Here is a 14931-nt window from a genome sequence, read left to right as displayed (position 1 = left end):
TATTTCGCTCATAACTCTGTACGTTACTCTTTGGTTAGGGTCAGTTTCGCTTTAGCGGTTACGTAAGAGGAACTATGAACTACTTTGTGTATGCTTGTTCTCATGCTATGGACTTCAAAATATTCTTACAATAAATTATCCATTTTTATAGGTTGTTCCACAATCTGGGGTTTTACAGATTTTTTGTGCATCACTCCTTGGAATCAGCTGGTTATATACACATCATTATTTATCATTTTCTCAATTTCGAAAAGAGCAAAATTTTCATACTCGCGTGCCACCCATCCATGGTGGGCGACTTGTGTTTAGAAAGAGTGTCGGTCATGTGACCTGCTCTTTTCTATCAGTTGTAAATAAAATTCTCCTTATTAAATATAGTGAAAACAACTAAGGCGCAAATAAAATAATAGCTAGTTTAGAATATAAATATCGTACAATGTACATAATGTAAATTCGTGGTCAATACTCGCATAATACTTGTAAAAGTAAAAATAATAAAACATTAAAAAAAAGTCCATTGTTAAGTTCACATTTTGTACCACCAGCCAATAGTTTACGTTTACTATAAAACGAATTATTTATTCTGTTTTCCAATCATTTTAAATACTTCAAATAATAATTTCGGTAAATTTTAATAAAATATATTTGTATTCGAAATTTGAATTGATACATTGGTCACATCGATCACGGGACATTATAATCAGTTACTGAACATAATTGATGTAGTGATGCATAACTCGTTATGGGATTTGTTTAATATTAATATTTGTTTTTAAACAATTAGTTATCAAATATATAGGTTTAATTGCATACGCCTACCTACCGAATTATAGGCCACGCAGGCATATAATTTGGCTGTGGGTCCATTAATTTAAAAAGATTTTTCAACTTCCGCAAAAAAACATGCGTTAAAATAAAACAACTCTTGACTAATTTAATGTCCTTTTAAGTTTCGTCATCAATCCTTAAGCGTTTTTCATTGAATAACAATGAAAACACAAAAGTTACCTTTATTACTGTTTATTATACAACTTAAAATAATCATATTCAACTTAAAACTAAAACATTTCAACCCTATCAACAGTGGAAGGTACTGTATTCTAATTACCTTAATACACAAACATTAGGTAATTAATTAATGAGCCGTAATTAAAACTCCTGTCAGATTAAATAACGAATTTCCATCACTAGTACCCTCTCATTCTTAAATAAATAAAAGAGGATTTGAATAAATTCTACATCTGTAAAAACATCAAAGATATAAAAAAACACATTCAATAAATTATATTGGTTTTCAATTGTAGCTTCAAAGGGACCACAGGCGCAAATTACACTCTTTCAAGATTATCGTCTCTGAAAGCCAATGTTACTTGAATTTAAATTCAATTAATTCACGGATTATGAAGCATAAAATAAGAGTTCAAAATTCTATACAAATTGTTGTAGGAAGAAACGCATATTGGGCATTACAAAGTTTTTTTATTTTATTATATCCATATTTGATTTTACGGGGTATGCCGTTAACTTTTGTCGTTTAAATAAAAAACACAACTAGAACAGTTTCTAAATTCAAAATTGCCGGGAAATATGGAAAGGACAGAACTTAAAAGGCATGCCTCGTATTAGCTTAGAGTTGTACGTACTAGATCAAGGCTTTATATTGGAGATCTAAAATTGAGCCTTAATCCTATTTGACTAAATAATAAAAATCTTCTTTTATATACAAATTTTAATATAATAGGAAGTTTCCTATAACATAAACATTATTCAATTTTTTTTAATTAATCAAAACTTCTTAAAATATTTTCTTCTATATCAGTATAATTTATTTTCACCTTTACAAATAAACAGCTCAAAAACGTTAGCTTTATTAGTATAGAAAGTAAATCATACAAAAAATATATTTGCGACCTTCAAAGTTGGGTTTATTAACATTTCTTCGTGAATTAATGAAGTTTTAACAATATTTTTCAAGCCATTCAAGGGTCTTAGGGCGTTGACCTCCACGATCACTTTTAATTAGCTGAAAATTGATATTTGTTATCAGAACTTTTCTTGTGTAAATTTACGGAATTATCGCTATTTTTCTTAGGTATTAATTTCCGTCCTGATTCGTTTCGTCTGTGTAAACTTAATTATTAATATAATTGCTTAAGTAACCGTTAACTCTTGAACTACTCTGAGTATGACTGTAAATCAGCCTAGCTGCAGAGTATTAATAAATCCGAGTTTGTGCACGTATCTCAGTTTCTATCTTCAAGACCTATAGTGTATGTAAATCAAGATTGAATTTTATAATTAGGCACGTTAAAAGAAGCAAAAATAATATCATAATTACGCGTAATATGCCAATTGATGCAATATAACGCTCATAATAATGCATCATTATCAAAACCCCAATTGGCCTTTTGTAAAATATATTGGTTATTTATTTCATAAATATATTTATGAATTACTTCGTGATGAATTAAATGTCAATTGAACGCAAGTAGGTTTACCACTTTTATTGAGGGAGGAAACTGATGGACTTGAGACTGATTTACATCAGTATCAAAATGCCCTCGAAGTGATTTCCGTTTCGTGACATATTATAACGAAACGTTTGAAACATTAATATCGCATTTCGTTACAAAATAGTGTTAGCTTCTAATATTTATTTAATTAAATTCTAAACATTTTTATGAAATATGAAACAATCAAAGAATCAAAACATGTAACAAACAAGTACGCATGTGCAATGGTTATACATTTGACTCGTTCGGTTGTTTACGAATTGTTACGAATTGACTCAACCATCTCTCCGAAGTGGGATGGTCGAGTCGGAGTAGGGATGTTGTGATTATAAAAGAGGTTGTGTGTTCCCAACAAAAAAGGCTCGTGGGAGGCCTCGACAAACACTAACGGATCCGGACGATCCTAATATCGTATCTAACAATAAATTAAAAGCCGCCTGCGCGGCCAATAATAATAAAAATAGCCAAACACAGATTAGGGTAAAAAACCGCCTTCATCGGGGAAGGCGAGGACCTTTACTTCTCACTTCGCTCACTCCAGTGAACTTCCGTCCTGCCCTTCAGGCGATTGACCACCCCGCGACGGCTCAAGCCGAGGTTCGAGTCTCACAGGAGACGCCCTTGCGCTAGCCGCGGGATAAAACGCCATTCTAGCCGAGTTACGCTCTCCAAAACAGCCCGATCTGAGCTGAAAAGGCCCTTAAAGCTAACAGCGAGATTCCATTAAAAAAAAAGCGCACGGGCTTTTCCTTTGTACAAGTTTGAAGTTATACAGTTCACGTAAAATCAGTGATGTAAATTATAGTGAATTAAGTCATCATTGAAGTGTTTAATTTTACGACAGTAAGAACTAGATCAACTACCGCTAACAATAGTTTAAAAAGGTTATTAATAACATCTATAAACTTAAACAAGACTTTTGGCAAGATATCATTTAGACGTTGCTTTAAAGAATACGTTAGAATTAATTAAAATTTCAGTTTTATAATTATTTTCAATGCATAGTAATGAAAATTAAAAGATACTTAGCTTAGTTCTAACCGATTTATAAGTGCACTCTGAAATTACCATCAGCTTAATGGACTTTAAACATTCCATACGTGTGATAATTCATACAATAAAGTTAAAACCTACCTCCTGACCTATATTTACCGTATTTAGGGTTGTCACGATACGTAGCTTTTAGGATTTTTATACGTTGTTTGTTTTTATAATGACTGTTTTGCATGAATAATATATTTTTTGAACGATTTCCTTAGTGTTATTTTATTTTCACCTCTCTTAGGACTCTTATTGAGATAAATAACGCATATAATATATTGTTTGGAAATGTGAAACTCAAAATAATTGTAAAACTTATTTCTTATTAATTAAATTAAAATGTAATTCTATTTCAAAAAATAAAAATCTTTTATCTGTGCTTTTTCTTACCATGACTCGATAGCTCGAAACGCTATGTAAAAAAATCTAGTAAAGTTTACTAGATTTTTTTATACGACAAAACATTTTTATTTAAAAATCTTTATTGATACCTAATTGCCCAAAGAACTGATAAATATGTGGCAAATGGCAACCCTAACCACAGTATCCTCTGTGGTGGAGTGAAAAATTTCCTCTTGTTAGTTGCGAGCATTGTATCACTAACAAGATAACCGGGGCAATGACTGAGTTTTTATACGCTTTAATCAGTAAAGTTATATCAAGTAAAGCTCTTGCGAAACTCATTTGTATTTTATCCAATTTCTTTTTGCTTTGTATGCTGTGATATTGCTTTCTCAGAATGAGTTTGGTTTATATCTATGAAGAATATGAGACATAAAAGCATACATTGGAGGTTGACGTGTATAGTATTTATTAGACAACATTTGACATCTGTCATTTTTAACTGAACGTTTCCAGTAAGTTTCACAATAAAGTTCTTCAGACCAGTCATGGTGGCTATTGAGAGAGACAAAAAAAGCAGTGTCAAAAGGCTTACTATAAAGTTAGCGATTATCTAGTTAATAAAAGGGCCTTGGACTAAATGCTGGATAGACATTACTAGGCGATATTTGTTTTAAAATAAGTGTTGTTTGCCATAGTCATTTTGTATGATGATTTGCTATTTTAAAAGAGAACCGAGAGTTTTATTAAGCCAGCTTTTTCTGTCGGATCTCATTTGCCGATGAGTTGTTTGTTATACCTGTATCTTATATTCCATAAAAAAACATATTGAATTTTTCATTTTTTTTACAATAATAGTTCATTCAGTCCATGATATTCATGATGTCAGTTTGTGAGTCCAAAAATGAGACGAGACCGCTTTACTTGCCCAGCCACGGCCTGGTTGTGTTTAAACCCTGTCTAGTTCCAAATTTAGAGTTTCTAATAAAATCTTTCCACCTAAATTTCAAACCTAAGACTTCATCTTTAAAATATTACGTTAACTTTTAACCCAAAGCCATATTAATACCTAATATGAGTAAAGCAAATTGAACTTCACACACTTTCTGTAAAATAGTTCGCGTTTTCACATAAAAGGGTCTCACAGACCTCAAGGCAAGCTTTCTTTCAATATACGATGAAAAGATTGGTCTGAATACCTTCACGATTTCAATAGAATTCTGAAAACAAACTATAATAATATGAAATACGTTTACCAGCCTAGTAATATTATAAACGGAAAGTCAAGATGTCTTTATTCTAAGACCAAATCATTGATCTAACATAGGTCAATATTTCAGGCCGACGGCGTGTGTCAGGTACAGAAGGCTGATCCACGGACCTATTAGATGAAACAAATGAAAGACTAACATATACAGAAATCTTAGATCCAGACTTACAAGGTTGTAGCGCCACTGTTTTTTTTTACACTTAACACAATTAATAGAAAATATAAAATTATTTTAATATCTATATGCGGTAAGTACAAGAGCATATTTCAAGATTTGTGACTGAACAAGTGGTTGCCATGTTTGCACGTTGGTTTGCAAGTTTCAATTTTAACTTATTAAGTAAAGTAGAAATCCAACTTTAAGTTTTAGTTTGTCGCTTATTAAAGTACATTAGTTTGTGATGAAACTCGGATATAAATTAATGATAACTTAACTTGGAATTTAATATTGTAGTTTAATATTAAATCTAATTCATCTTTCGCTAATGCGTAAGTGGTACATATGTTTAAAATTCGCTAAAATCATTGACAATGCTGTCACCAATGCTGGGTCCAGTACCTAGACAATATAGTCCCGAAGCATTTTTTTTTTTCAATTCAATTTACTTCGATCGTAACATCTTGGTCACCCCATCATGAAGCTCTTCTCGCATACCACGCTGAAGTCCAATCTTCACCTATTATGAGACGGGCTAGAAATGATCCAAGACAAAATATCTAGGTCGGGTACTAAACTTTGTCTTTTTTGGTAAGTATTACAGATTAACTGAACCAAGTTCTATATATTATAGTTCTTTTTTTCGAAATTTTAATTGTGATTAGAATCTTTAATATTAAGTTGTCGTATTGCCCTAAACAACTTATTAATATTATGAAAATTACAGCTACATTTACCTTATTTGTTTAATTGGTGTGATTTCCAAAATAAAGTGCATTAACGTAAAATATCAAGTTTCTAAACACACGGACTTAATAGTTACGTTAAAAATCATTTGGATTTTTTTACATTATTTGCAACACTACTTTGTACTACAAATACTCCAAAGCATATGTAATGCTTATTAGATCACCTTCGTTGCGATCTATATCTTACATAAAGATATATGAAAGTATGAATGCTTCTATAAGACCTTCTTTTATATAAAATAGATTTGTGCAAATTCAATTGTTTTTACATGTTTATAACTTCTGCCCCGTGTTCCTATTGACTATTATTATTTTGCCGGGGACCCTAACCTACGCGTAGTTGAAACCTATAGACTACAAGACAATAAGAGAGTCATGAAAACGTACCTACTCATAGTATCCAATTTCAGAAATTCATCCATCCAACGATTCTTGAAACAAGTCGTTAACTGATGTTGAATTAAAATTCGTAGCTGAGTTTATTATTATACTAACATTAAAGATTTTATAGAAGATGCTGGGTACAGCTGTTAGAAATTGATAGTATCATAAACGTTGTACTGTAGTCGTTTTCCATGTTAGAGCATAAAGTTTTACAATACAAAAAAGTCTAAAGTATCATTAGGGTTTACGTAAAGTCCCTATTTGTCGGGTTTCTTCGTGTCGCATTACGCCACCTGTAAGGGTTATTATATTATGAAAAAATCAGCAATTTCCATTTGGTATTGCCATTTCCGTGTGATTACCGCTTCGTAGGGGAAAAGTTCAATAGTAAACAAGATATGGCGAGGATGTGTTATTACAAAACAGGAAAACGCGCGTATTTGAACAGGAATCACTTTTATAATGCTTATATTTTTATTTGACACAAATGTTGCTTTCGTATGGGGTATGAAGTTTTGTACCATAAATTATATATTTGATTTACCGGTACTGATACGTTATCTCAACATATTTGTTTTATATGTAGTAAAAAGCCAGCTTTATTTTCGTTTAAGTCGTTGAGTTCGACAGAATTTGTCGGTTTTGATAAATGACATTGTCCTAATCACCTTGATGACTTTTTCGTGAAGTCTACCGCGGTCCGCTTCACAATACATTTTGTTTTACGAGCTAGCGAACTGGGCAATCAACTACCGGTGAAGGGCTTCAAAAAGAGCATACTCCTCCATCAAAGGCCGGCAACGCATCCACTAAAATGGGTGTCCATGTGCTCCGATGACTGCTCTGCTCGCAGTACAGCGAATCAAGTATGCATACGCGCAATACTGATGCAACATTCCATCACGTACCTACATCACACCTTACTTGGTCGATACCGATGTAGATGGATTAAGATTGCGAGTTGTAGCACCATTTTGTAGTTTTTTACGGTGTGATCATTTTCAAGTTTAATTATATTTGTCAATAAAATTTCCTGGTTTTTCTCAGATTTTTTACATTGACTTTTTGATTTACCAAGTATTAGGGTAGGTGTAGGTAATATCCACACTGACGATAAATTTAAATTTTCTTATTAATTTATTATATATATATTAGGTCCTTACATATGAAATATATATATGCTATTTTTTTTTAAACAGTCCAGATTTGAATGTAAGCGCGTTCCAATATACAGCGCGTATATATATATTATAACGCTCTTATGTATAATATATATATGCTCTTAACATCAAAATGTGGACTATTTAAAAAAAACAGCATGACTGAAAAATATTTCGAACATCGGAGAAATTATTCGTTGTTGAGCTTCCGTTGCGCTCTATGGGTAAACGGAAGTTAAGCAAGGTGTATGTATGACGGAATTGCTTTTTAAAATAATTACAGTTTCAAAATAACTCCGCAACGTCAAGAACTCTTTCAACTTAAATAATGAAAGAGCATTAAGTTAGCGCAAGCAAACCCACGGGGAACAACTAGAAAAGTATATTTGGAAACTCAGACTTTAGGAGTGAGGTTTAGAAACGAGTATTAGCGTGAGCTATGAATAGTTACAATATGTCAAAATACAATTTTTGCCGTACAGGATTCACACTTAGCACTATGTTATTTCTGATCTTACCTTAGACGCCTGTCAGTGCGAAGGTTGCCTGTTTATGTTCTAATAATATCACGAAGGACATGAAAGTGACAACAGGTGCTATATTTTGTTAATGACGAAGCTTATGAATACATAATCAACCCTCTTAGTCCCGGGTGATATCAAAATGTACACGGGTTGAGTTACGGAAAAATATTGTTCTATTATTAAACTTCCTGTACGTGTTTGTTATATTTTGTACATGTATTACATACATAATTAAAATAAATAAGTATTAAAATAGCGCGATACTGCCAATGTTGATCATATTTACTTACAATAATATTATCTTACTAATAACAATTTTGTAATTGTTGTTTGTTGCAAACGATTGGTTTCGAAACGAGATACTACTGGGCAGACACACAATTCTTCTTTTACACAATATGCAGTAACATAACATAAATTTAAATAATTAAATACAGGGCTACCGTACCTCTAGTAACCTAATAAAACCTAACCTAAAGTATGGTAAAAGTACAATACATAGAATTTATCAAAATTTGCCTTGTCACATCCATATGCATGTGGGTTCCATAACAAAACTCCAATGAAGCATTATTTAAAAGATAAGGCCAAAACACGCAAAAACTTTGTTACGACGCTATTATAAAAGACGTCAACTTTTTCCATTTGCCATAATCGCCCACACGGTACCCACAAATACTCTCTTAGGTATCGAGGCCCTTGAGAAATAGTATAAAGATAGAAAAGGTTGTTTCCAAATGAGCTATTTGAGATCCAGACATGTTTATTAATACGCCACAAAGAGTGACCACGCTTAAAATATTGAGGTGTCCTTGTTATTTCTGGAACTAATTATAACGTAAAGAGTAATCTTTCACACAAAAATGTGTATGCGTTCTGTGTAAATTTTAAAATTCTACGTTTTTGCAAATCTATGTTTACTAATACAATTAAATTACGACTAGTCGATCTTTAAACTCCCTATTTAGTTAACATCACACGCCAAAGTTTAGTTTCAATTTTGACTCTGAAAATGTATGTACCTTTGTAAACTATTATGTAGAGTAAATTATAGAAAATAAGTATTATAGTCATACTAGATTTTATAGCCGCTATTATTGATTTAATTTTGTTCTTTTTCTGATTCTGATTTGATGTGACTGTCTTGGCTAAATTAATTGATTTAGCCAATTTAGTAAATTCCTCAACAAGGACCGAGGGCCGACAGAAATAATCGCAATACATCGCGGCAAAACAGCTCCATTGATACCCGCACTATGCAACAGAATCTTTTATAAGCTTAATTAAGATAATTAATTATTAATCATTTATTATTTAATTAAGTATTAATTAAGATAATTAATTATTAATCAATTTAAAAATTATATAAAGTTAACTTGTATAAAAGCAACGAAAATAACATCGAAAAACAGAAGTGACTTTCAGATATATCATAATTATTTACTAACATTAATTAAACAGTATTTCAAAATATCATCACTCAATTGACGAAGTCACCTTTACAACATTTAATATTCCCCACATAGATGCCGCTTCAAATATTTGTCATAGAATAAGGACCCAATTAGAACAATTAATAATCTGTGCAAACACTATATAAATTGACAATTGTCCTTTACCACACACATAATAAAAATTGTAATTGACAATTGTCAATCGAATACTTTTTTTTATTAAATTTCGATAAGGATTTTTAAAATTGACTTATTAGATACAAAATAAGGCTGGTGTTACTTTCAAAGGGATTTTTTATTTATGCTAGGGAATTAAATTTTACAGTCAACTACTAAGTGTTAAAATCAGTGAGTTTAGTCACGTGGTTCGACACTTATCGTGGGTAGCTCTCGTAAAATAAAATAAATTGCGGACAAGACACGACCCCTAGCAAAAAATGACCATATACCCTCCGGAATATACTGCCGTGATCAAACTATCCGATTTATTTATGTGTTCGAGATACGCATTAAATATGGCGAGGATATTACTAGTAAATTACAATGGTATACAATAATTTTATTTATTTTTTAATAAAACATACTAATAACGAAATTATAAGATATGTTAGTTTTCAGTTTATTTGCAAAAAGTATCTTTGGTTTACCTACACTACAAAAAAACGGATTTCAACCTAATACGTATAGAACCGATATAACCACATTATTACCATAGGTACGATTCAGGGCCCTTGCTGAATCTGTAAATAATGTAATAAATTCCCGTTTGTAACTGTAAAAATATATAATGTATAATGTATATATTATGAATGTCGATGCTTCTTGACATCACGGATGATTAGTGCTAGTGCAGATTTGTAATTGTACTATAAAAATATATTATTTTAAAGAAACTCATACATTTTGGTCTCCAACAGCTCACTTAAATTATACTTTAAATAAAGCCAAAGACGGATTACATAATATATATCTGCAAGTTCAAGTATTTACGAAACTTAGAAAGGTAAAAACAAATGAAAAAATATTTATAACATCTTAAACTAAGTGATGCCGAATTTGTATGTCTAGTGTGAGAGTGTCTATGTGAGGTATGCTCATGGTGCAGGTCACCAATCACTCAACTCAAGTGTTATATTGAGTTAATGATGATGATGTAAATGGTTCAGCACTAATAGTGCTAATTAAGGTTACATTAGTATTTTAGTATTTTTTGTATGAACCTAAAATTTAGCAAAAGCATTGTATAAGGCCTGGCAATCATAATCATAAATACATGTAAGTTGCCCAACTCTTTCGGCTTGAACTGTAATAAAATACCGCATAAAACACTTTCCCGATAAAGAAAAACCTTTCGCTAATACCCAACTACCCTTTCTTATATTTTTTCTCATACTTAAATAATAGCTTCTAGTTTTCTCACGATTTTGCTAAGTTCCCGGTAATCTTGAAGCTTTTCCGCTTGTTATGCCTCGAACAAAGATAAACCGTTGAGTAAAGTTTACTTAACACTTTTAAATATTTTAAAGCGGTCAAGTCTTGTCTTGTCATAAAATCCGATCTAAGAGCCCGTGCATTATAGACCTGATAAATGAAAACTAACATAATGAACAACTTAAAAACTTATCAATCTCATTACAGTTTAAACACAATTTGACAGGAAGAGACGAACGTGAAGTTAAAAGACCGCAATTAGGCTGATTAAGTTTCTATAACAGAGTCGGTAAGAATATTTATTCATTAACATACTAAACACTAATCGCCTTACCAATAAAAAATGTGTATGTTATAATTTATGCACTTTGCATCTAAACAGCTCTCAAAATCTAAATGACGATCACAAATTTTCTTACCGACAGTACATTTTGTGTATTCGTGTTAAATAATAAATTTAAATAATTTAAATAATTTTTTATATATAAAAACACAATCTGTTGATTTGCTTCAATAGTCTTTCTATAGATAACAATAAATAATAACATTATAAAAAGAATGTGATCTATCAATCCTACTACCTACTAGTTAATTTAATATAAGTGAACCTCGATTCCTTTTCAAACACTTTTTGATTTCTTAAGTCTTTAAACACATTTAACTTTGTTATATTTTACACAGAAATGTATAAGCTGGTACATATGTCACATGCAAATTAGTGCAATGGCAGAGTGGTTCCATGAGAAATGAAGAATTTAATTAATTTTATTGTCATGAATAAAGACGCAAAACACACAATTATTGTAGCAAGTAGTTCAATTCTTATATGTATAAACCAATGTCGAATCGATCGATACTCTACTATGCATCTGGCGTCGTTATTGGCCCATCAGCTCACGTCAATTAGCACGGGTCAGCCCTTGGCCTGATTAATGGTATCCTGGCTAACAAAAACGACCATTGTCTCATATACATTGGCTATTGATACCTTCTAACAATGGCTAACGAGGTATACGCTCTATGTGTGAAATGGTATACCTTCTGTTTTAAAATATATTGACAACTTAGTGACATTATGGTCTACAACATTTGTGTCGTTAGGTAGCGTTATGGGTTTTTTCAACTGACAGATTTTATCTATTTGATTTGACATAATTACAGGGGTGGCAAGCGTATTAGATGATAAACTTAGGATTTGGGAAGAAGATGTGAAGCTTACTGCTGGATAAGGATGACGCGTGATAGCAAAGAACAATGTAAGAGAATATGCTATAGGATGCTAAATGTAAGGTAGGTCTACACTAGTTTGCAATAAATTACGTCATCTTTACAACGTTATTTTTTAACAGGACTAGCGTACCCGACAGACGTTGTCCTGTCTTAACTATGAATATTGATTTCGAATTGGTATAATTATCTAAAAAATATTTCAGAAACAAAGTGTTTATTATTCTAATGCTTTCTGATATACCATATTCTTCGTTTGTTGTTATGGCGCGTATATAAATAGATTTGTTGGTATTCCGACATGGGAAAAGGCGACATAAGGCCATGTGAAAAACGTGGATTTTCAAGTTTAATGCCACAAACAATTAGCGACTGTAATTTTTTTATATGTTTTTTTTTATATATGTATGAAGCATTTATTTTAAACGATATTCATTTTTCTTACATCCTCTTACGATATTTGCAGCACGCATTCTGTCAATGTTATGTCAAACGCCATAGGGTGACATGAAAAAAGTTTGAATGGTAAAAGTGTTATGCACAGACAAAAAATTGCTATAGTAACAACAGTCAGGATTACTTAATATGGGGGTTAGATATTCTAACATTTTCTAATTTTTCGCACAATTTTCTTATTTTTAGAGATTACTCCTTAAGAAACGATTTGAGTTATAAGGCCCGGTACGGAAATTTTATGAGGAGTAAAAGCAAGTGTAACACGAAAGTTGAGGCGTTACGTAGAAAGAGACAAACATCTATATCTGTAGGATTGAACGTGTAAAAGAATGATTCCATCTCATTCTCTCTCTAAAATTGGATTTGTATAAATTGAACACAATTATTATTGTTATTATTATTATTATTAATTATATTGTTTTGTAACATACTTTATGTAATACGCTTTGTTGAAGTAATATAAATAATCCGAATAATTACAGATATATGTTTCGTTTCTCTTATCATTTTAGCAGATGCGTCCATTTACCCTTTTTTCTATTCGATATATATCATAATTATCGTTCGTAAGGAGTAAACTCCAATCGTGCGTCGTAGCTGACACACACACACACATTTTTTCCTTACATAAAAACCGTCTCCTAACAATAACAAACACAATAAAAAGGAATTAGCGAAATCTGTCCAGCCGTTCGAGCGTGATGCCGTGACCAAGGGAAATAGGGATTCATTTTTATATATATATATATAGATAGATAAAACGTCTAAGTTTTATAGATTTTGGACTAGGCACCTGATCTTGAATACAAATATTGGATGCTATTGTCTGCATCATTATATCAGTAAAATTTATTTTGAATATATGTAAGTGAAACAGTATATCACAAAGAAAAACAATCATTTTTTATATTCCTAGTTCTGAATATTCTTACATACATTACATATGAAATAAACAGTAAGTAACCTCATTCGATGTTGGTGCAGATACAAGATCGAATTGGAAAAGCATTCGCAAGCTAAATCCGTTAACACGAGTGTGGTTTCAATACGCTTAGAGGCTGAAGTTTTACAAATTCTGTTTGGCTGGATCGAGATTACGTCTCAGTTACAAGTTGACTGCATTTGGTAGGACTTAAAATAGTACTTTCTCGTAGATTTATTTTTCATTTAGCTTCGAGCTGATTTCTTTCACTATTAGATACAAATATATTCTAAGCTTTTTATGCTAAGCATTAATCAATTTCGTAGAAAATCTAATTTGGAACCGGGGATATAAATCTGAGCAATTGTGATAAAAATAAATTTACACAGAAGAAAATTGCGTACACCTCACACTTAACACCTACAAGTAACGATTTTATGAATCGCAGTTTAGAAAGTAGGATGATGGAAGGCGTGACAATTAAAAAATATTTGCATAGAAGGTAGTATTTCACGAAATTTAAATTTAGAATGAACCAGAACTATTCTGATCCAAAACGGTCTTCTTCGGTCTCCCTATACCAAGATGGTTATGAAGTATAATTATATTTTAACAATATATCGAATGAAATTGCATTCCCCTAGTGAATATACCTAAAAAATCTGCCAAATGTTGGATTTTTAATTCCATGATAAGAATTACGAAAACATTAGTTTTAGGAAAACATCATTTAATATCATAAATCATTAAAGCGTTTTTATATTTAGTAACGAGTAAGGCATAAATTAACCGTAGGACCTTTTGATTTTATAAAAATGGAACTTCCGGAAAATGTGTAACTTTTCTGTTTTATGAGAATCATTTCACTTTTTAATTATTCAACGAAATTGTCAATTCTCTTTGAGGAATGAAAAATTGGAAAATGATCAAAAGGACTCTTTAATTTTTTTATTGTTACTCAAGAGCCTTCAACGTCTAATTTTCATATTGTGGGATTCTAACATTATTTAATTTTTTATAATTTATGTAAAAAAGGCGGGTAAGTGGAGTTTGATTCCGCACATTAAAAAAAACTTTACAAACCAAAGTCTGAAATTCTATGAAAGTTTATTACGCTGCTTTAAACGACTTTCTAAGTTAGTCCCGACAAAAATATCGCTGATAGTATTCCTTGTAGCATAATCGACTACGAAATTTCTTGTAAAGTAAGTGTATGTCTATTATTACAAATATAATCTAGACTCAATTAGACAAACACACAAGTATTATCTATATTTGCACACTAAACATATAAAATTATT

The sequence above is a fragment of the Pieris brassicae genome, chromosome 6 (genome assembly GCF_905147105.1).
Source record: "Pieris brassicae chromosome 6, ilPieBrab1.1, whole genome shotgun sequence".
In the NCBI taxonomy this organism is placed as follows: Eukaryota; Metazoa; Arthropoda; class Insecta; order Lepidoptera; family Pieridae; genus Pieris; species Pieris brassicae.
Note: the sequence above shows the minus strand (reverse complement) of the source record.